Raw genomic sequence first — 12,661 nt, 5'->3', positions numbered from 1 at the left:
ACGGATGTCATACCTAGCAAGCTTTGCAGTTCTCAAATAATATCCTGGCTAAGGCACAAATGAGGTCTGCAGCCGACCGCAATACCGAGATTATTTGCTTTTAAAATACGTTAAAGAAAGCGGAGTTTATGAGGGGGCTCCTGCCAGAGTTGCCTGCTTCAGTACGCAATTGTTATAAAGTTCGGGACAAGAATCCAAATGTATCCGCCATAAGCCAAATATTTGCATAACTCCTTATTCAGAGGGGAAGCACTCCTGGAAAAACACGAGTTTAGATCACCATTGTCAAGGGTGGCACTCACGTGTTAGCAAACTTCAGAAGTGCCTTCTACCTGCTGCAATTCAAGTGTCTCCACCATCTAGGAAAACTATATGTCAAATCTATAGGCTGCACCGGTTGGCTTCTCCACGTATGTGCGTACTCTGGGAGGCAGCCTGCTCCTAAGTTGTTCTCCTATAGGGCATTTCCAGATGAAAATTCAAAGTACCCAAACATAGTTATTTCTTCCTCAGCATCGAAAAGCCACGTATTTGCAGAGTTTGTTTCTTTCTCGTTCTTTCCTCCTACTACGGGATAGCGTGTAGACACAGGCCCAGTTTATTAGACAGCAGGCGATATTTGCCACTGGCTGGCCAACGATGTTCTTGTAAATATTTCAATCCCCTCCCTGTTCCCAGGAAGAAAATGGAAAAACTGAAACAGCTACAAGCGGGCAGGGTCTGTGCACTGGCACAGGCTCTAATTCCACTTTTACAGTGCGTCCTCGAGATCACTGTTCATGAGAACTGTGGGGTGGGGAGCAGAGAAATTGTCACATTGATTTTTCTGTGGAAATCATGCAATTTATATTCTTCAACTTGACCATATCAGCACAAATCAGAGCCACATGGAGGGAACACTCATCTTGAATCCCAGACATTTCCTAGAGTCAGCCAGGCCTAGGAGGCCATCCTTAAAGTTAGAAGAGGGGAATTTAGCCCAAAGGAAAACAAGAACCACCTGAGGTTAGTCACAGGGAGACTCAGTTATCTGACATTGTCACCACTGATTGTAAAAGTTCTAGCCAGAGTGTCCACCTCAACTCATATCCTCAAGACTTTCTTTGGGGATCTGGGTGCGTTGCTCTTGCTGTGAAAGCAATCTTGTGCTGATGCACCTGCATATGCTGTCTTACACAGGTAGGTAAAGATACTGCTGTAGGTAGGATCTGTTCACCTAGTCTATACAGAGTAGAGCAGTGAGATTCAGGAAATTGGCCCTTCCTGGACCTCACATTGCCAGCAGTCAACTCAAACATAGGCCTTCCGGGCCAGGGAGATGGCTCCATCATTAAAGTCCTTGCCCTGTAAGCATGAGGACATGAGTTGCATGAGGACATGAGTTCCATCCCCAGAACCACATGGGAAAAACCAGTTGGGTATAGGGGCATGCACTAGTAATCCTGATGCTGGGGAAATGGAAATGGGTAGATCTCTTGGGCTTCCCTGGCCTTCAGCCTACTAGACAAGTTCTAGGCCATGGAGAGACCCTGTCTCAAACACACACACACACACACACACACACACACACACACACACACACACGTACACACACACATACACATACATACGTACATATGTACACACATACACATGCTAGGGGAAGAATCTAAGTCTTCCACCTTCTTTGCTCCCATTACTTCTGAATAGAGTTGTTGTGGTCGTCAATCCTACTCTTGGTTCTGTGTGCTTTCCTCTCTCACCTGCAAGGGCACCTCTGCTCATGCAGGTGGCAGGGCTCCTGTCTGTCTGTATATTTCCTACTGTCTCCTGTTTCACATCAGCTGCTGGGGTAAATACGTGGGCCAGGAGGAAGGGTGGTAGTCAGGACTTCACAGGAGCCAAGGCAGAGAGCACTGAAGAATAACTACCAGGGGTCCAGAGCCTTCCTGTTCTTCCCCAAGGTAGCCTGGTAACCTGGGACACTGACCCTTTGCTTTGTCTCCTGACTCACAGTGTTGGCTTTCCTCCTGCCCTACCTCACCAGGCAGAGTCTGGTCATGACTGGCTCCTGCTAGCTTTGCCCTGTCCCAGCCACAATGGAGTTAAATCAATAGGGCATGCTTTCACAGAAACGTCAGCTCTCAGTCTCAGTAGATTTCACCAAGCACTCTCACCACACCTCACACATCCCCATCTGAGGCTCACACAAGAAACTTAGCTGGTTAAGTACTAAAATTCTTCCCATCATGTGGTCAATGCATCAGTGTACTGATGTGACCTGGACACAGGGTGGTAAGAAAAATGGTGCTTTTCTCTGACCTCTGTACGTTTGGACACAGCACCTTGGACCTATCACATGCTGAATAAATGCATTGAATGGATGTGAAAGAGAAGTGGTTCTCACACTGAATGCATGAAAATTACCTCTATACAGGCAAGGAGCCCAACATCCAAGAACAAAATGTCAATGTTCATTAGCGGGATGATATATTCAGGTCTGCACTGTTTTCCCAGCATTACCATCTCTGACAACTTCCATGGGTTTTTAAGGCTGGCTTCATGTGCGTCCATATACTCCAGAGTCTAGAGCTGAGCCAATTCTAGCCTTTAGACTCAACCCAAGCAGTAGGCCATGATGATAATTCAGTAGACTCTGGTCCTATATTTTTATCTCAGTGGGTCAGCCTTGGAAAACATTTAAAAAACCTGGGACTCAGCCTTGTCAGCATACACCTTAGAGAGCCAGACCCACCTGACTATTGGGTCATAAGATGCTCTTAAGCAGTACAAAACTAAAACCCTAAAGTCAGGGAGGGGACAAGTTACTTCCCTTCCAGTTCCTTGGCAGCCTTATAATTAGGGCAGAGTCCATTTGGCATAACATGCTGATGACCTCCCCAGCCACTAGCCACCCACTCTTTCTCACAAAGGGCTCTGGTTCCGGACACCAGCAGACACGATAATCTGGCCAGAATTTAATAACATTGTTTAGCTTTCCTCTGATTTATTTTTCTAGCATTTACATCAAGAGATCCTGGGACTTCTGCTTTCAACACATGAGGGCCATTTTTTTCTTAAATAAATTTATGCAAAAGGGGAAAATTAAGATCAGTAGAAGAAAAGGTATCTAATACTAGCACCCGTGATGCATGCCTACCAAAAACTCCATGAAAGTGGTTCTCAGGTTGCACTGGGATTCCGAGTACTGCATGGACTGCTCAGTCTGTGGCTGGCCATGCTGATAAATGTTTAATTACTTAAGGAGCTAGATAACAAGCTCTCACCACCATGATAGACATGCAATGCTGATTCTGGCTGGGATCAAGCTGTGCGTGTTCATAATGAATTTCTAGTGAATGGTTTGAGCGCAAGTCACACCGTAGATCAGACAACCTGGCCACTGAACTAGTACCCTTTGGCTACTACCCTAAACTTGAAGGACAGAGGATGCTCTTGCTGTGGTTGTTTCCCACTGTCACGCCCACCTCAGCCAGCAAGGAAGACGCAACACTGTGGGATTCTTCTCAACAGCCTTTATTGTAGGAACACCTCATTGTTGATAGGGGGACCCCGAGCAACAAAGGCACTAGCCTTATATACAAAACAGGCTATGGCTGTATATTTGTCCTCTAGGGATTGGTGGAGCATGAAATACCTCATTAGCATGAATATCACCCCGGCCTTGTAGATGCTGGAGGTATGCCAACACATGAGCTGTAAGGTTGTTTACCACAAACGATCACCGGATGTCAGCGCCATCTTTTTATCTATATGTGCCGCTCCCTACACCCACTATGACTGGAGCAGCTCCTGTTCACCCTGCTGGAGCACATCTTCTTCCATGTATGAAGCACTGAAGTATCTTCTACCAAACAGTTCAGATATTCAAGGGCAATGACCGCCTATCTGTATGTGGTGATAAGCCAGACGTGAACTCTGTGTCCATATACTCAGAACCCCATGAGATCATTTTGAAATCTGCCAGATTGTTCTGAGCATCTGGTCCTGCCCATTGACAATCAAAGGTTACAAGGTCAGTGATGATAGAGTTCCGAATCCAAGAAGGAAGACAACTGCGTCAGATAAATATGGCAGAATGCCTAGAGACAATGCTGATCACAGCCCCAAAAGCCTTGAGAAAGGAACCAGGAGAAGGGCTGAGAGGAGGAGTTCAGAGAGGTTTTCCCAGGGACAAGGATTGTAAGCACAAGGAAAAGTAGGTAGGGTGGCATCTGGCGCTAAGAAAGCAGATTGCATAAGGAGAAACTCAGTGAGCAAACACAGCAAACATTGGTTGCACCCACTTGTTTCTTTCCCTGTTTTATTTGCAGTACCCTTCACCTATTTATGAAAGCTGAGTAGTTTGAGGATTCCCAAGAGCAAAATTTCAAAAAGACAGGTTTATAACTCCAGTATACTAACTCCTCTCTGCAAATGAGCAAAGCTAACTGAATCCAGGTCCAGCCTTCTGGCACCTGTACCTTCTGGGAAGCTTCATGATGAGACCTCTTGAGTCCTTAAAAATAAAAGAATACTCTTTTCTGTAACCATTCAAGTGCTCTGCCATAAACAATTGTGGGTGTCGTACCCCCAGAGTGAAGTCTATCCTGTAATTCTGCTAGATTTTGTGTCCTAGTTTATGCTCTGGTTAGCTTTAATTGCTAACTTGGCATACTCCAGACCCTCCTGAGAAGAAAGACTCTATTGAAGAGTTACCTAGATTATTTTTGTCCATGGGCTCTCTGTGTGGATTGTCTTGATTGTTAGTTGATGTGGAAGGCGTCAGTCCACTATAGGCAGCTTCATTCCCTATACGGGGGATTCTGAGCTATACAAGAAAGCTAGCTAAGCATGAGTCTGGAAACAAGCCAACAAGCAGTGTTCCTTCATGGTTTCCCAGTTTGAGTTCCTTCTTGAGACCCTACCCTGACTTCTAGCATGGCAGGGAAGTCAAGGCAGCAGGAGCTTGAAGCAGCTGGCCACACTGCATCAGCAGTTAGGGAGCAGAGAACAACTGAATGAATGCTCTTGGCTCAGCTTTTGGCAGCCTTTCATTCAAGCTAGTCCTCAGGCCCCGGGAAAGGTGCTATTCTATTTATCACCTCAACTAGCATCTTCACATCTCAATTAATCTCACCTAGATAATCCCTTACTAGTCCCTGGAGACTTGTCTCCTAGGTGATTCCACATCATGTCAAATTGACAATGAGCACTAACCACCACACCTTCCTAGCCAATCCTTCACCATATGAAAAAGACAGTGGATTTGTAGATTGTCACTGGCAACCTTGGGGATCCAAGAAGTAATTTTTATTATGAAAAAGTTCAAGACTATATCCTTGGTTGATGCCAGATTAAGATCATTGGCCTCTGCCCTTCACAAGAATCAACTTCCAAAGAACTAGCATAAGGCAGGATTCAGCAGAAAGACCCATAGGATCTGGCACACAGTAGGCCCACAGTGAACATCAATGAGGGAATGGGAAAGCCTAGTGATTATAGGATTGGGTGGATTTCCCATTTCTGCTAGATTTCTAAAGTCATGTCAGTTCTTTATTACATACACACTACAGGCAGTTATAATGTAAATGTCTTTGGAATTATAACTGAAGTTTGATTTATTTTCAAGACATGGTTTCTCTATGTAGCCTTGACTGTCTCTGAACTCACTCTGTAGACAAGGCTGGCCTCGAACTCAGAGATCCACCTGCCTTACTTCTTGAGTGCTGGGGTCAAAGGCCGCTACCACCCAGCTTGAGGTTTGAATTATTAACATAAAGAATGTTCAATGCACATGACACTGTGTTACATAAGAACATTTTCATAACTATATACTGTGTATGAGCATAGCCTCCCCTTCACTTTCTGTTTCACCCTTCTCTGATTGGCTTTTCAGAGTGGCTATTCAAAACTAAAGTAAAAGCAGACTTGAAAAGGGAAAGATATGGATGAAAATAGACCATTTTCTAGAGAATGTTACAGGCTTGTACAGGGCAAGATTTTGTGAAAATTCGGCTAAGTTTTTAACAAATACTCAGATTTCAATCAGGACTAAATAGAGAGACCTTGTCTAAAAAAAATGAAAATGATAGGGCTGGAGAGATGGCTCAGGGGTTAAGAGCACTGGCTGCTCTTCCAGAGGTCCTGAGTTCAATTCCCAGCACCTACATGATGGCTACATGGTGGCTCACAACCATCTATAATGGGATCTGGTGCCCTGTTCTGGCCTGCAGGCATACATTCAGTAGAATGATTACCAAGAAAGCTGGACACAGATGAACTAAAGGCAGTGTAGTCATGATCGCTAGATACGTTCTCCATACCCTCACCTGCAGGTGAGTCTAGCACTACTCCTCATGGAAGGACCTCCTTTTTGTAACAGATGGAGATGAGAACAGAATGCCACAGGGGGTCAAATTATAGAGAACAAGTGATTAGGGGTGCTCAGCCCCAGTTGATGTGTCCCCCCCTACCACAAGTCATACCATAAGGCTCATGGAACATTACCCAAGAGGAGGCAGAGGACTGCAGGAGCCGGAGGCCCAGGAAATCACCTGCAAGGCTATGTCTTCTATATATAAGGGGAAGCTGTAGCCATGAAATCTCAAACACATGATCCTCTAAACAAGGCGTAAGCAATGGCAACACTAGGTGACCCGCCAACATAGATGGGAGAAATCTCACAAGCCTCATGCCTAGACAAAGAACTACAGCCAATTAATGGCCACTGAAAAGTGGGGAATTAGTTTTCCCCAAAGACAAGACCCCTGCAACATTACTCAGTTATAAGTGGTCAGCCTGTAACACATATGCATACAATTCAAGCAGAGTGTCTTATATATTTGGTTTTTTGTGTGTGTGTGTGTGTGTGTGTGTGTGTGTGTGTGTGTGTGTGTGTATCAATGATCACTAAAGAAAAATAAGCCATGAGTTGGAGAGGAAGGGTAATATGTGGGAGGAGTTGAAGACAGACAGGCAGACAGATACTTGCACACACACACACATACACACACACACACACACACACATACATGTGAAATCCCTTTATTTTTAATGCAAGTGTAACAAATTCAAATACATTATATCTTGACAGAGTTGAATAGTTGAATATGTCCCCTAAAGTGTAAGAATTCTCTGATATAATCAAACTTGTTTTTCTATCAATGGCAAGTTACATCAATATAGCAATTAATATTTGCATCAATAAGCCGAAGAGGAAGGTGAGAGAAAGGAGATTGAGCCTGGCTTCCAAAACCAGTTTGGATAAGTCATATAATTCAATATTCAGACTGATTATTTCTAAAAGAGCGACCTGAAAACTAGAAATAGAATCCTCCTTAAAATAATGAGCTTGCCCCTCAAGTCAGCGGTCAGTTCTCCGGGCAGCGGTGGGGTCCTGGAGCCTTCAAACAGTGGCTGGAGCTGAAGGATGCCTGCTATTTGCACACAGTTTTCAACCTATGATGTATCTTTGATTCACTGTAATAAAGCAATAAAAAAAGAACCCTGAGAAATAAATGTAAGAAAAGAGAAATTATTTATAGGTGCTACAATTAGTTACCTAGGAAACCCAGAAAAAGTCAGCTGAATCTCTTCTAAAAAGAAACATGATATTTTAATAGACAAACCAGTCTCCAAATGTACATGTGTAAATCAATACAAAAAATGCCATTACTAAAATAAAACTGAAAATTGGATCCCATTTACAGTGACAAGGGAAGAAAAACAACCAAGGGTGAAAAACCACCTAAAATGTACAGTGGGAGATAGATGATAATGCTATTCATATAAAACTATGGCTTACAAAAGGGTAGTGCCATAATATGTAAATAGCCCTTAATAAATCAACTGTAGGGAGACAAATCCCTCAATTATAAAGTGACCAAGAAATAAGAACTGACAATCCAAAAATCAAGAATCTCAAATTGATTTTTTAAAAATTGAAAATCAACTACATTACCAAATTAAAAAAAATTCCATTAACTTTTCCACCTGCTGACTTCATGTTTTTATGTGAACAAACACCCATTAGTCAAATTATATCTTCATCCCCCCACTCCTCAACCTTGCAAAGAAGAGACAATGGTATATAATATATAACAAGAATGGCTTTGGGAGAAAGCCTTGGGCAATTTAGATGATCCCTAATGGATCTATCTACTTCACACAGGGTTATACCACGTGTGGAGGCTCAGAACTCGGTCCTCTCCTGCCACTTTATGAGATCCAGAAATGACTCAGGACATCAGGCTTGTACATAAGCACCTCTACCACTGAGCCATCCTTCTGGTCTTTGCGTGTGTGTGTGTGTGTGTGTGTGTGTGTGTGTGTGTGTGTGTGTGTGTGTGTGTGTGTGTAAGAGAGAGGGGAGCGGTCTCATTGTTTCAGGAGCTCACCAACTAGCTAGACTCACTGACTAGTGAGACCCCAAGATGCTCCTGTCTTGGGCCTTCCCGGCACTGAGATTGTAAGTGCATGCTATTGTAAGCCTACTGTTTCCGTGGGTGCCAGGGATCTGAACGCAGGTGCTGTGGAGCGAGCCCTTCAGCCAATGAACCATCTCTCTGTGCCCCTTCAAATTAGAAATGGAAATATTGCAATCTAGGGAACTCACAAAGAAAATATGATGATATTTGCAAACAATAATACAATCAGTAAAGAGTGTTCAGTGTGACAGGCTGGAAGACACAGCCTTTGGGGACAGATTGAAACATGTGGCCACATTTCACAAGGTTTCTTCGTCCTCTCTGAACTCAGGGGAATTCTAACCCAATCCTGCGCACATTCGCTGTGATTTATTTCAGACTCAAAAGCTTCTATGGGGCATATTCAAGGAAGCACAGCAAGGTTCTGCAGGGACAAGACAACACACTGAATTCTTACAGATATTAGACTTGTTAAGCAGTGATGGGGACAGATCAATAGAAGCCAATGGAAGTATTCAAACCACCCAAATATGTGTAAAAATACAGCTTAGTACAGGAGCAAGCTATTTCCCATCGCTAATGAAATAATGAACACAACTGGGTAGAAATCAGTAGCCTCATTTTTATATCAAAATATGTGCTATATGGATGCATAGTTTAAGTGGAACCGGAAAACCAACTATAAAGTCCCTTAAAGTACAACAGCTCCATGTGACCTTTCTGTGATGCCATGTTCCTTCCTGTCCCTTGGTTGTTAAAGGTGCCCATTCTAATCCCAGTGGAATCACTAAAATACAACAGTAAAACTAGAGAATACAGTGGACCAACCCTAATGGTACTCAATTAAAAATAAAAAGCCAGTAAATGTAAGAAAAACAACCAAATAGAAGAATGAGATTAATGCTCCCATGAGGCTTGGATGTAGAGGGTAGGGTGCTTGCTGGCTATGTACAAAGCCCTGGGTTCAATCCAGAACCAACATAAGCCACCTGTGTTTGATGGTGCACACCTATAATCTCAGCACTAAGGAGGCAGAGACAAAAACATTCAGAAGTTCAAGGCCATCCTTAGTTACATGGCAAGTTTGAGGCAAACCAAGGATATGAGGGCTTGTTTAAAAAGAAAACCACTAAAAACCTATCCCACTATGAATAATCAGATTAAATATAATTGGATTAATCTTCTCTTTAAAAGTCAAAGACACTCAAAATGGATTAAAAGACAAAGCCTACTGTATGATGTTTTCAACAAATTCACCACACACATGCATATACAATATATGGGAGGGGTGACCCTTAAAGTGGGACTCCATGCTACACAGGCACACAGTCATCACAGGAAACGGTAGGTGGCTGCATATATATCAGAGAAGACTTCAGACAGCAATCATTTCCAGATCTGGAGAGATGGCTCAGTGGTTAAGAGCACTTGCTATTCTTTCAGAGGTCCCGAGTTCAGTCCCCACCAACCATATTAGGTAGCTCACTACTGCCTACGTTACACCAACTCAAGAGGATCCAATACCCTTTTCTAGTCTCCATGGATACTGCAATCACATGACACATAGACACATGTCCACATTCCCCACATAGACACACACAGAACTCCAAGGGTGATGTAACGCCTTCTTCTGGCCTTCATGGGCACTGTACTCACAGACACAGAGACACACACACAGACACATATACACATAATTTTAAAAAACCATAATAGTAATAACTATACTGCTATTAATAATAATAATAATAATAATAACAATAATAATAGACCATTGACAGACATAAAGGAAATTTCGTACTGATGTATGTGTAACCTTAAAGAATTTTCAAAGAGAAACAACTTTATAACTTCAATCTAGGGTTTTAGTTTTCTTTTAATAATTGAGGAGAAAGGGGGTTGGGGATTTAGCTCAGTGGTAGAGCGCTTGCCTAGGAAGCGCAAGGTCCTGGGTTCGGTCCCCAGCTCCGAAAAAAAAAAGAACCAAATAATTGAGGAGAAAGATGGGTAAGCTCTTCCAAGATCATGCCACTTACAGGACACTGCCCTCCAACAGCTATAGAAGAAACATTGCTTTCAAATGCTTATAGAATATTCACTCTCACATGCTATTAACTCAGGTATAAGAGTAGTCCCAACAGAGTGCATCCTCCATAAACACATGACATTGGAAACAAACAACCAAAGACATCTTTTCAATTTTTCAAAGATGTGTTCATTTGTACATATCCTTTTAAGGACCAAGGAGGTAAAAGCATGAGTCATGCATCTGGTGGCCTAAGTTCAATCCCTATAACACACAGATGACACACAGGCACACATCTGTACTCCAGGACTCTTCCAGAGAGATGGAACATAGAGTCAGAGCAATCTCCCGGAAACATGGGAGTTAGCCTAAAGTACATACCATGGTACAAACCATAAAAGAAAACCTGCCTCAACAAGGTGAGACAAGAATCTGCACATGTACATGTATACACACACACACACACACACACACACACACACACACACACCCAGAAAGAGAGAGGGGGGGAACACATGCATGCACACTCATGCTCACGTGCACACATGCACACATTCAAGCCTATGCTGGTTAGCTGTAAACTATGACAAAATTATTAAACTCTAACAAGATAAGAGAAAAAGAGAATAATATGATCTACCAGTTACAGGAACTAAAGGGTTCATCATCATTATGCATTGTACAGGCATTCAGTATGAAAAATATATGCCAATAGGAATATCTCGGAAGGCAGTCAGGACTTCCCCTGCAGAAAGCATAGCTCCTCCCTGCCTCGATTGTTCCTTCTTTCCTGGACAGCTCTCCCCAAATGCTTCAGCGAGCCTCCTGTTCTGCAATGACAGTGAGCTCGAGGAGCACCCTGAGGATCTGAACCTTAGTGACCAGGCCCTGAGGCTGAAGTACTTGGGGCCACAGCAGCCTCGCGGTGTCCGATTTGCTGGTGCTCTTGGTGGGCTTGCCCCTGGAACTTTATGAGTTGCAGCACAATTACCCATTCCAGCTGGGCGCAGGTGGCTGTTACTTCCGGATACTGCTTTTGAGACTGTCTGCCTGGCTTCAGTGCTCAATGTCACGGCCCTAAGTGTGGAGCGTTATGTGGCCGTGGTGCACCCACTCCAAGCCAAGTCTGTGATGACACGGACCCATGTGCGCCGCATGTTGGGAGCCATCTGGGTCTTCGCTATTCTCTTCTCTCTGCCCAACACTAGCCTACATGGCCTCAATCAACTCTATGTTCCCTGCACAGGGTCTGGTGCCGGAATCAGTTATGTGTACGCTAATGCGTTCCCAGGTCTTCTACAAGTTGGTAGTACAGACGACCATACTGCTCTTCTTCTGTCTGCCAATGGTCACCATCAGTGTGCTGTACCTGCTCCTTGGGCTGAGGCTGCAGAGGGAGAGGATGTTGTTCCAAGAGGAGGTCAAGGGCAGGATATCTGCAGCAGCCCGGAAGGTCTCCCACAGAAGTATTCAGCTTCGAGACTGGGAATGGGGACAGGTGACCAAGATGCTAATTGCGCTGGTTATAGTATTTGGCACCTGCTGGGTTCCATTCCATGCTGAATGTCTCATGTGGAGCGTGGTGTCCCACTGGACTGATGGCCTGCACCTTGCCTTCCAGTTTGTGCACCTTGCTTCTGGTGTCTTCTTGTACCTCAGCTCGGCAGCTAATCCAGTGCTCTACAGCCCCATGTCCACTCGCTTCTGAGAGTCCTTCCAGCAAACCATGGGCCTTGGGACACAGTGCTGTCATCGCCACCAACCCTGTCATGACTCCCACAACCACATCAGGTTGACCACAGGCAGCACTCTCTGTGACAGGAATAGCAGGGATGGACCCCTGACTAAGAACGGGGATCCAGGGTGTCAGCAAGAGACAGACCCCTCCTGAATAAAATCCTGTGTCCTCACCCACAGTGTCAGGGGTCTCAGACAGTCTAGGGGCTACTGGGATAAGCTCAGAAAGGGATTTCTGCCCTGCCACATATTTGAGTGTTGAGGGAAACAGCAAGAAAAAGAGGATTGAACCCCAGTTGCCAAAGACTTGCATTGAAGGCCAGAAAAGGTGACTCTGAAATTAAGAAAGTCTGTTGCTCATCCAGAGGACCAGAGTTCAGGTCCCAGCACCCACATGGCAACTTACAACCTGTAGCTCCAGCTCTAGGCCCTCTGACACTCTCTCGTGGCTCCTGAAGGCGTCTACCACATGCACATGGCACATGGCACACAC

At 44.3% G+C, this 12,661-nt stretch overlaps 1 pseudogene; it reads left to right on the top strand.

Annotated features, from left to right (window-relative positions):
* Positions 1–11,103: 11,103 nt before the first annotated feature.
* Positions 11,104–12,322, top strand: LOC116893108 (annotated as a pseudogene).
* The last annotated feature ends 339 nt before the right edge of the window (positions 12,323–12,661 follow it).

Source organism: Rattus rattus, chromosome 2 (genome assembly GCF_011064425.1).
Source record: "Rattus rattus isolate New Zealand chromosome 2, Rrattus_CSIRO_v1, whole genome shotgun sequence".
NCBI classification, from domain to species: Eukaryota; Metazoa; Chordata; class Mammalia; order Rodentia; family Muridae; genus Rattus; species Rattus rattus.
Note: the sequence above shows the minus strand (reverse complement) of the source record. Positions and strands in the feature narration are given on the sequence as shown.